The sequence below is a fragment of the Dendrobates tinctorius genome, unplaced genomic scaffold (assembly GCF_039654945.1).
Source record: "Dendrobates tinctorius isolate UK_male_01 unplaced genomic scaffold, ASM3965494v1 ptg000162l, whole genome shotgun sequence".
Taxonomy (NCBI): Eukaryota; Metazoa; Chordata; class Amphibia; order Anura; family Dendrobatidae; genus Dendrobates; species Dendrobates tinctorius.
Window position 1 is genome coordinate 33,050,488 of NW_027361829.1, and position 11,170 is coordinate 33,061,657.

Genomic DNA, 11,170 nt, shown 5'->3' on the forward strand with positions numbered 1-11,170 from the left:
GAACGCCTGGTCCACTCCCGTCTTATCCGCTATCTCTCAGAAAACTCTGTTCTCGACCCTCTCCAATCCGGTTTCCGCTCTTTACACTCCACTGAAACTGCCCTCACTAAAGTCTCTAATGATCTGCTAACAGCTAAATCAAATGGTCACTACTCCATGCTAATTCTCTTGGATCTCTCTGCAGCATTCGACACTGTGGATCATCAGCTCCTCCTCACTATGCTCCGTTCCATTGGCCTCAAGGATACCGTTCTCTCCTGGTTCTCCTCCTATCTCTCCGACCGCTCCTTTACTGTATCTTTTGCCAGTTCCTCCTCCTCTCATCTTCCCCTTACTGTTGGGGTCCCCCAAGGATCGGTTCTAGGCCCCCTCCTCTTCTCCTTGTACACTGCCCCTATTGGTCAAACAATCAGTAGATTTGGTTTCCAGTACCATCTCTATGCTGATGACACCCAATTATACGCTTCTTCTCCTGACATCACGCCAGCCTTTCTAGAAAACACCGGCGATTGTCTAAATGCTGTGTCTAATATCATGTCCTCACTATATCTGAAACTGAACCTGTCAAAGACTGAACTCCTGGTGTTCCCTCCCTCTACTAATGTACCTATACCCGACATTGCCATTTCTGTGTGTGGTTCCACTATTACTCCCAAGCAACAGGCCCGCTGTCTTGGGGTCATACTTGATTCCGAGCTTTCCTTTGCCCCCCACATTCGATCACTGGCTCGCTCTTGTCATCTTCACCTCAAAAACATTTCTAGAATTCGACCTTTTCTTACCTTTGACTCTGCAAAAACTCTTACTGTTTCTCTTATTCATTCTTGTCTCGACTATTGTAACTCTCTTCTAATCGGTCTCCCTCTTACCAAACTCTCCCCTCTCCAATCTGTCTTGAATGCTGCAGCCAGGATCATATTCCTCACCAATCGTTACACCGATGCCTCTACCTTGTGCCAGTCATTACACTGGCTACCCATCCACTCCAGAATTCAGTATAAACTTATTACCCTCACTCACAAAGCCCTCCATGGCTCAGCACCACCCTACATCTCCTCCCTTGTTTCAGTATACCACCCTACCCGCACCCTCCGTTCTGCTGATGACCTGAGGTTAGCATCCTCAATAGTCAGAACCTCCCACTCCCGTCTCCAAGACTTTACACGTGCCGCGCCAATTCTTTGGAATGCACTTCCCAGGTCAATACGATTAGTCCCCAATCCCCACAATTTTAAGCGTGTCCTGAAAACGCATTTATTCAGACTGGCCTACCACCTCAACACATTAACCTAATCAATCCCTGTGTGGCAGAGCCAAAAGTTTTACCATAACCAGGTTCCCCGCATCATTCTCCCACATGCTTTATGCATCCAGTAGCCCTCTGTGTCCGTACTGTCACACACCTAACATTATGGCTGGTCCATACAATCAGGGCAACTGTTACCACCCACCTTTCGTGTCTACCTCTTTCCTCATAGACTGTAAGCTTGCGAGCAGGGCCCTCTTTCCTCTTGGTATTTGTTATAATCTACTGTATGTGATTATTGTTATGCTGTAATGTCTATTGTCTGTACAAATCCCCTCTGAAATGTAAAGTGCTGCGGAATATGTCGGCGCTATAAAAATAAAATGTATTATTATTATTATTATCTCTGATCAGTCTTCTCCTTGTTTAAGATGAAAGCTTAGAGGTACGGCCGGGTCTTGGTAGATTTGCAGTGGTATGATACTTCTATTTCAATATGATCGCTTGCACAGTGCTCCTTGGGATGTTTAAAGTTTTGAAAATCATTTTGTATCCAAATCCGGCTTTAAACTTCTCTACAAGAGTATCACGGACCTGCCTGTTGTGTTCCTTGGTCTTCATGATGCTTTCTGTGCTTCCAACAGAACCCTGAGACTATCACAGAGCAGGTGCATTTATACAGAGACTTGATTACACACAGGTGGATTATATTTATCATCATTAGTCATTTAGGACAACATTGGATCATTCAGAGATCCACAATGAACTTCTGGAGTGAGTTTGCTGCATTGAAAGTAAAGTGGCGGAATAATATTGCACGCCCCACTTTTTAGTTTTTGACTTTCCACAAAAATTTAAAATAACCAATAAATTTCGTTCATCTTCACAATTGTGTCCCACTTGTTGATTCTTCACCAAAAATTTACATTTGGTATCTTTATGTGTGGAGCATGATATGTGGGAAAAGGTTTAAAAGTTCCAGGGGGCCGAATACTTTCGCACGGCACTGTATGTCCGTTGTCTCCGGCCGACGGACAAAGAATTTCTGATGGATCCGGTGAATGACGGATGAAACGTGTGGCCATCAGTCGAAATCCATCGCTAATACAAGTCTATGAGAAAAAAAACGGATCTGGCGGCATCAGTCGCCGGATCCGTTTTTTTTTTTTTTTCAAAATTTGACGGATTGTCATGGATGGCAAAAAACTGATATGTGAAAGGGGCCTTATTCATCATTGTCCCTGCATTTTTTCTTTAAGTAAAAATGGTTCTAACGATACGTTCACATTCACACGACTGTATTTTCTGTCCATGTAAAAAACTGATATCACTCAGACCAATTTTATTCAATTGGCCTGTTCAGATAACCATGTTTTATGGTGAAAAAAATTAAAGCATGCACTAGTTACTTTTTTTCCTTATTTTGCCGATAGCATCTGATTTTCTGAGTTTTATGGATACATTGAAATCTTAACATAGGACAATAAATTTGGTCTTGTAAATTTTATTAAGCACTGGTTTATAAAAACAAACGGTTTATATTACAATACAGATGAAAAATTGTCTATTTTTTTCTGGATTTTCGAAAAATCAGATGATTTTTTTTATATGGTCTTGCAAACTTATTCTAAGGCCTCTTTCAGACGTCTGATTTACACGGAAAGGCTGGGGTCACACTAGAAAGAAATACGGACGAGTGAGAGGCGTAAAAAATATGCATTGCACACGGACCAATGATTCTCTGTGGGGTAGCTCCCATCAGCCATATATTTCTCGCGCGTATTTTACAGTCCGTGCCAATCGCAGCATGCTGTGTATGTCAGCGAATTCCGGCCGCAATACGCCAATGCAAGTCTATGGGTGCGCAAAAACAACGCATTACACACGGGCCACACGTGTGACTTGCGAGAAATACGCACGACTTTGGAAGGTGACAGGAAATGGTCCAAGCAATTATCAGGAAGCTTAGACATGCTAATTAGCTCAAAAAGCGCTCCAGACATTCAGGAAGTACGCCTCCACAGAGTACAGCAACATGGCACCCTACCTGAATCTGAATGTGGAGATGCTAGTTGTTCTTGTGCAGGATCGCCCGGAATTATGGGACCAACGGGATGCACATTATGCAGACCGGGCCAGAAAGGAGGCTGCATGGAGGCGCATATGTTGTCAAATGTTCCATGATTTTGGCGATCGGCCACGTGAGGAGCAGCAGAACATGAGTAAGTGACCGTAAAATGTGTATGTTAAATTACCTGCCATCAAAAACTTATTTTACAAGTAGGCCCACCACATCCTGTGCATGTGATATTGGGCTCTTGTGGCCTGTATGTTATGTTTTAACCCACTGTTTGACCCTGAGAGAATTTTACCCGCTCCCCAAGCTCCTCATAATGCCTAGCAAAACCAGTTTAAAGAGTTGCTACATGCCCCCTGAGCTACTGTGACCCTGTGCATCTGGCCTGGTTGCCCCAATGCTATATGCCACCCTGGTTAGAACTCACACCCTAGTAGGCCACATGACTGATAAGGCTATGTGCACACGGAGTTTTTTGGCTCTGCGGATTTTGTAGTGAAAACCGCAGATAAATCCGCAGGACTAAAGTCCTGCGGTTTTACACCTCATAATGGATGAGGTGTGAAACTGCAGCATTTCTGCACTAAAGAATTGACATACTGCGGATTGTAAACCGCAGCAAAACCGCGTGGAAAAATCCACAGCATGTGCACAGCGTTTTCCAGTTTACCATTGAAAGCAATGGTACTGTACAACGCACCTAAATCTGCTGCGGACCCGCAGCTGCAGAAACGCTGCGGATCCGCAGCAGAATCCGCACCGTGTGCACATACCCTAATAGTTCAAAAACTTGTTTTAGCAAAATTTCAATTTTTAAATCTTTTATGTTACATTGCAGTCGAAGATGTGATGAGACGCTGGCGCAACATCCGTGACCAATATCGCCATGAGTGCCAGCACCGGGCAAAAAGTGGTTCTGCAGCCCCCACAAAGCGGAAATATGTTTATTTCCACCACCTCTATTTCCTCGCTCCAATTATGGATCTCAGACCGTAAGTATACCAAAAACACCACATGATACAAATGCTTTATAGGGCCCGATCCAAATTTTCCTTTTTCTCCATTTTATATTTAATAACAGAACTCAGTCTAACCTCACTGAAAGGGAGACAGGGTCTGATACAGAGGCCATCCTCGATCCTGGGGGTGGAGGTGTTGAGGTGTCTGGCCCATCTTGTGACCCTCCAAGGAGCCAGGCCCAAGTGACTTCTCCTGCTCAACCTGAGCCTGTCCTAGAACCTGGCCCACCACCACGAACAGAGCCGCTACAAGGACTGTCAGCTGCAGCACCACCCAACATCCAGGATGAACAGGGCAACAGCAGCAGCCCAACTGTTCGGCTAGAGGGCTCCCCCCAGCCTGCTGTGGCATCCCGGCGAGGAAGACGAAGGTGCCATATCCCTGCCACTGATACCAGGACCAATGTGGACACAGGGGTCCTAAATTATCTTTCCAGAGTTGCCACTGATGATGGGGAGGAGGCGTACTTACGCAGTTTTGCCCGTTATCTTCGTTCCCTTCCCCATGAGGTGTGGCTACGTGTGCAAGGATCCATTCAAATCCTAATTGATGCAAGCACACACCCCCAATACCCAATATGAGGTGTTTGAGTTTCTGGAGAGGTGGCAGCTGTCACTCAGGAATCTCACCCCCAACCCCAAGTGCTTGCTCAATCAGGGTCTGAGGATCCTCCTACACGTGGGCCTACACCTCACCCCCTCCCCCCCACCCAACATTGGCAACATCATTCCCAAATGTCAGGGTATAACCCAGCACACCAATATGGCCACTTGTTCCCAGCCAGTGTTGGAGGCTGATCCCTATCTGGTTGTGGACGACATGGCCATTTTGGTGATTTAGAGTCACGGCCCTACCAGCCCCAACAGGAGAATTGCCTCCAACATCATAGTGCCCAATATCCACCTCAATCCCATGAGCCGGCCCACTACCTCCATCATGGGCAAGAGTATGCCCCCACACAGGCTGAGGGACAAGTTGGCCAAACTAGCCAACAGGCAACACAGGCTGGGCTGCCGGCTTCTCCTCCCCCCCCCCCCCCCCAACACCACAATTTGTAAGTTTGTGTGTTTTTTTGGTGGTTAATGCTGTAATGTAACAGTTTACCATTTTTTTGGTGTTCAAAGGCCAATTAAGGCCATTTTGCAAAATACCATATGGCTAGAATATGGTATCACAAGGCCTTAAAAAAAGTATACATAAAAAGTTTAACTCCTTCCTGACATCCGACGTACTATCCCGTCCATGTGACCCGGGCACCTATGCCCATGGACGGGATAGTACGTCTACCGCGATCAGCGGCGCCCACGTGGCGAGCGCCGCTTATCGCGGCCGGGTGTCAGCTGATTATCACAGCTGACACCCGGCACAATGTGTCAGGGGCGGTCACGGACCGCCCCCGACACGTTAACCCCTTGCACACCGCGATCAAACATGATCGCGGTGTACCGGGAGTTAAAGGGAAGCATCGGCAGGGAGGGGGCTCCCTCCGTGCTTCCCTGAGCCCCCCACGGCAGCGCAATGTGCAGCGCTCCTGCGGGGGCTCCTTTCCTCCAGGCCCCCGAATCCAAGATGGCGACGGGGGCCTTCAGGGGCCTGGAGGAAGCTGGCTTCCTCAGTGCCTGCAAAGCGCAGGCAAGAGGAAGTCTTCTTCAATGCCTGTGACAGATTGCTGATCTGTCACAGTGATCTGTGATGTGACAGATCAGCGATCTGTCACAGGACAGTGATGTCCCACCTGGGACTATGTAATAAAGTAAAAAAAAAAAAAAAAAGTGCAACAATAATTTAAAAAAAAAATCGCCAAATAAATTAGTAAAAAAAAAAAAAATATTCCCCAATAAATTCATTTTTTGAAAATAAAAAAACCCCAAGACAATAAAAGTACACATATTAGGTATCGCCGCGTCCGTAACGACCCGCCCTATAAAACTGTCCCATTATTTAACCCCTTTAGCGAACCCCTTAAAAAATAAAAATAAAAAACGAAGCAAAAAATAATGATTTATTATCATACCGCCAAACAAAAAGTGTAATAACGCGCGATCAAAAAGACACATATAAATATTCATGGTACCGCTGAAAACGTCATCTTGTTCCGCAAAAAACGAGCTGCCACACAGCATCATCAGCGAAAAAAATAAAAAAGTTATAGCTCGCAGAATAAAGCGATGCAAAAATAATTATTTTTTATATAAAATAGTTTTCATTGCATAAAACTGACAAAACATAAAAAAACGACCTAAATGAGGTATCGCTGTAACCGTACTGACCCGAAGAATAAAACCGCTTTATCAATTTTACCGCACGCGGAACGGTGTAAACGCACTCCCCCAAAAGAAATTCATGAAACGCTGGTTTTTGTTCATTCTGCGTCCCAAAAATCGGAGTAAAAAGCAATCAAAAAATGTCACGTGCCCGAAAATGGTACCAATAAAAACGTCAACTCGTCCCGCAAAAAATAAGACCTCACATGACTCGGTAGGTCAAAATACGGAAAAATTATAGCTCTCAATATGTGGTGATGCAAAAACTATTTTTCCAATAAAAAGCGTCTTTTAGCGTGCGACAGCTGCCAAAAATAAAAACCGCCATAAATAGTAAATCAAACCCCCCGTTATCACCCCCTTAGTTAGGGAAAAATAATAAAATTAAAAAAAATGTATTTATTTCCATTTTTCCATTAGGGTTAGGGTTAGGGCTAGGGTTAGGGTTAGGGCTAGGGTTAGGGTTAGGGCTAGGGCTGAGATTAGGGTTAGGGGTGTGATGGGGTTCGGGTTGGAGTTAGAATTGGGGGTTTCCACTGTTTGGGCACATCAGGGGCTCTCCAAATGCAACATTACGTCTGATCTCAATTCCAGCCAATTCTGAGTTGAAAAAGTCATATGGTGCTCCTTCCCTTCCAAGCTCTGCCATGCGCCCAAACAGTGTTTTACCCCCACATGTAGGGTATCAGCCTACTCAGGACAAATTGCAAAACAATTTTTGGGGTCCAATTTCTCCTGTTACCCTTAGGAAAATAAAAAATTGGGGGCAAAAATATCATTTTTGTGGAAAAAAAATGATTTTTTTATTTTCACGTCCGAGCATTATAAACTTCTGTGAAGCACTTGGGGGTTCAAAGTGCTCACCACACATCTAGATAAGTTCCTTAGGGGTTCTCGTTTCCAAAATGGGGTCATTTGTGGGTGTTTCCACTGTTTAGGTACATTAGGGGCTCTCCAAAGGCAACATGACACCCGCAGACCATTCCATCAAAGTCTGCATTCCAAAACGTCACTACTTCCCTTCCGATCCCCGACGTGTGCCCATACAGTAGTTTTCTCCCACATATGGGGCATCAGCATACTCAGGACAAATTGGACAACAACTTTTGGGGTCCAATTTCTCCTGTTACCCTTGGGAAAATAAAAAAAAAAATGGTGACTAAAAGATCATGTTTGTGGAAAAAATACGAATTTTTCATTTTCACGCCCGGGCGTTATAAACTTCTGTGAAGCACTGGGGGGTTCAAAGTGCTCACCACACATCTAGATAAGTTCCTTGGGGGGTCTAGTTTCTAAAATGGTGTCATTTGTGGGGGGTTTCCACTGTTTTGGTACATCAGGGGTTTTCCAATCGCGACATGGTGTCCGATCTCAATTCCAGCCAAAAACGTCAAATGGCGCTGCTTCCATTCCGAGCTCTGCCATGCGCCCAAATAGTGATTTACCCCCACATGTGGGGTATCAGCGTACTCAGGACAAATTGCACAATAACTTTTAGGGTGCTGTTACCCTTGGAAAAATAAGAATTGAGGGTGAAAAGATCATTTTTGTGGAAAAAATATGATTTTTTAATTGTACCGCTGTATGTTATAAACTTCTGTAAAGCCCTTGTGGGTTCAAAGTTCTCACCACACATCTAGATAAGTTCCTGGGGGGTCTAGTTTCCAAAATGGTGTCATCTGTGGGGGGTTTCCACTGTTTAGGTACATCAGGGACTCTCCAAACGTGACATGGCGTCCGATCTGAATTCCAGCCAATTTTGCATTGAAAAAGTCAAAGGGCGCTCCTTCCATTCTGAGCTCTGCCATGCGCCGAAACAGTCGTTCCCCCCCACAAGTCAGGTATCAGCGTACTCAGGACAAATTGCACAATAACTTTTGCAGTCCAATTTCTCCTGTTACCCTTGGTAACATAAAAAAAATTGAACCTGAAGTATTTTTTTTGTGAAAAAAAGTTAGATGTTCATTTTTTTTTTAAAATATTCAAAAAAATTCCTGTGACGCACCTAAAGGGTTAATAAACTTCTTGAATGTGGTTTTGAGCACCTTAAGGGGTGCAGTTTTTAGAATGGTGTCACTTTTGGGTATTTTCTATCATATAGACCCCTCAAAGTGGCTTCAAATGTGATGTGGTCCTAAAAATAAAATGGTGTTGTAAAAATGAGAAATCGCTGGTCAACTTTTAACTCTTATAACTTCCTAACAAAAAAAAAATTTTGGTTCCAAAATTGTGCTGATGTAAAGTAAACATGTGGGAAATGTTAGTTATCAAGTTTTTTGTGTGCCGTATCTCTGTGATTTAAGGGCATAAAAATTCAAAGTTGGAAAATTGCGAAATTTTCAAAATTTTTGCCAAATTTCTGTTTTTTTCACAAATAAATGCAAGTTATTTGAATGAAATTTTACCACTATCATGAAGTACAATATGTCACGAGAAAACAGTGTCAGAATCACCGGGATCCATGGAAGCGTTCCAGAGTTATTACCTCATAAAGGTACAGTGGTCAGAATTGTAAAAATTGGCCCGGTCATGAACGTGCAAACCACCCTTGGGGGTGAAGGGGTTAAACTTTCAATAGTTGTTGTCTTTATCAATGGTGCACTTACATCATGACATGCTGCCATATGCTTACACAGTGATTTAGAAACAGAGAAAAGACATAACGGGTTGTAATATATATATTTTCGCAAAGGCAAAAAAGAAAAATTTACAACATAGAAACAGCATTCTCTTGCCATGAAGTTTCCCCCTCAGATGACATAAAATAATTTGTGTAAATATCACGCACTTTGATACCAGAGAGTGGATGACGAGTAGGGTTGACATGTGGGCTCGCCCTGCGCACATTGTCCATCACACGCACCACACCATCAGAGGCAGAGCAATCATGGATCCTGGTGAAATTATGTAGGACCACACGCCATTTGGCACAAAGAATGCCAAAGCACACTCCGCCAGTCGCCGGGCACGTGAGAGACGCAAGTAAAATATCCTGCGCCGGTGGTCCAGGTGGCCCCGGGGATATGGCCTCATTACATGGCGTGTTTATTGAAAGGCCTCATCAGCCACAAGGACATAAGGGACAGATTGTTGATTTGAGCCAGGTAGCTGCCGTGGTGGGGGTAGATCCATCTGGTTGGTGCGTAGCCGCCGACCCATAATGGAAGTATTGAAGACCCTAGAGTCTCCTGTCCTTCCATAGGCCCCAATGTCTACAATAAGAAACTTGTATTAACTGTTGGCCAGAGCCAACAAAACAACAGAAAAGTATTGCTTATAATTGTAGAATTGTGAGCCTGAGTTTGGCGGCTTACGCACCCGGATATGTTTCCCATCCAGGGCCCCAATACAATTTGGAATCTGGCATTGCTCCTCAAAGTCCCTTGAGATCCTCAACCAGTCTTCTATCCTGGGCTCGGGCATGACGACTTGATGGAGTTTTGACCATATTTCACTACATGTAGACCTCACTATGCCCGAAATGGTTGATCTTCCAATGAGAAACTCATGATGGAATGCAGCATACGACAGGCCAGTGGACAGGAAGCTGGGTAACCACAAAAGGTGAACAAAATTAATTAAAAAAAAAAAAAAGATACATAAGAGATATACTGCATCAATAGAACACAGTATTACTTTAAATCTGTTAAAACACACACTTTTTTTGAATAATAAGGCCTATTTGCCAGACATTTAATACTACACATATTAATCGGGTATGAAATGTACAAGATATCTGGCCAAAGATGAGGGCAACAATGTAAAACAAAGAAGAGAAGAAACATACTTTGACCTATACATCATGAACATAGAGAATGTGGTTGAGGAATACATACCGTAATGTAAGTAGAAGCCGCTCCTCAGCAGATATAGCTTTGCGCATCCTGGTGTCCTGAAAGGTGATCGCAGGGCACACAGTCTCTAACAATAGATCAAAGGTGTCCAGGCTCACGCGACAATATTGGAAGAATTTTTTTCCGGATGAGTCCACAGAGAAGAATAGAGCCAGTGGAAATGACCTTTTGTGAGGCATTGCCTCAAAATGGACCCACATTTGTCTCCTCCTCCTCGGATCCACAATCACAGGGTATGGATGCCCAAAGCGGCGTGACAAAAGCCAGTTGAAGAGAACCTGCTCAGTAGGGTTGAAACTAAGTGTTTCTGTCATGTTGGACACACAACCACAAGACAAGGTAAAAAATGGCCAGACTGGATGCAGGCACCTGTTACTGAGCCAATAAATAGGGTGTAGGCTGATGATTTAAATAATTTGCAGGCCTTAAAACCATTAAACGTCCATTTTGCAAGGTGGCGAGAAAATCTTGCCATACGGATGCAATACAGATGACATGCGGATTGCATACGGATGCTTACATGCACAAAATACGCGACCACACCTTGATTACGGATGACATACGGATCACTATTTAGGGGACATTTCTCCGTATTATGCATGGAAAGTACGGACCGTATTTCTCGTCGGTTAGTGTGACCCCAGCCATAGAACATGTATCCATAATAATCTATGGAGCTGTTCATGTGTCTGTGGTCCGTGGATCTCCA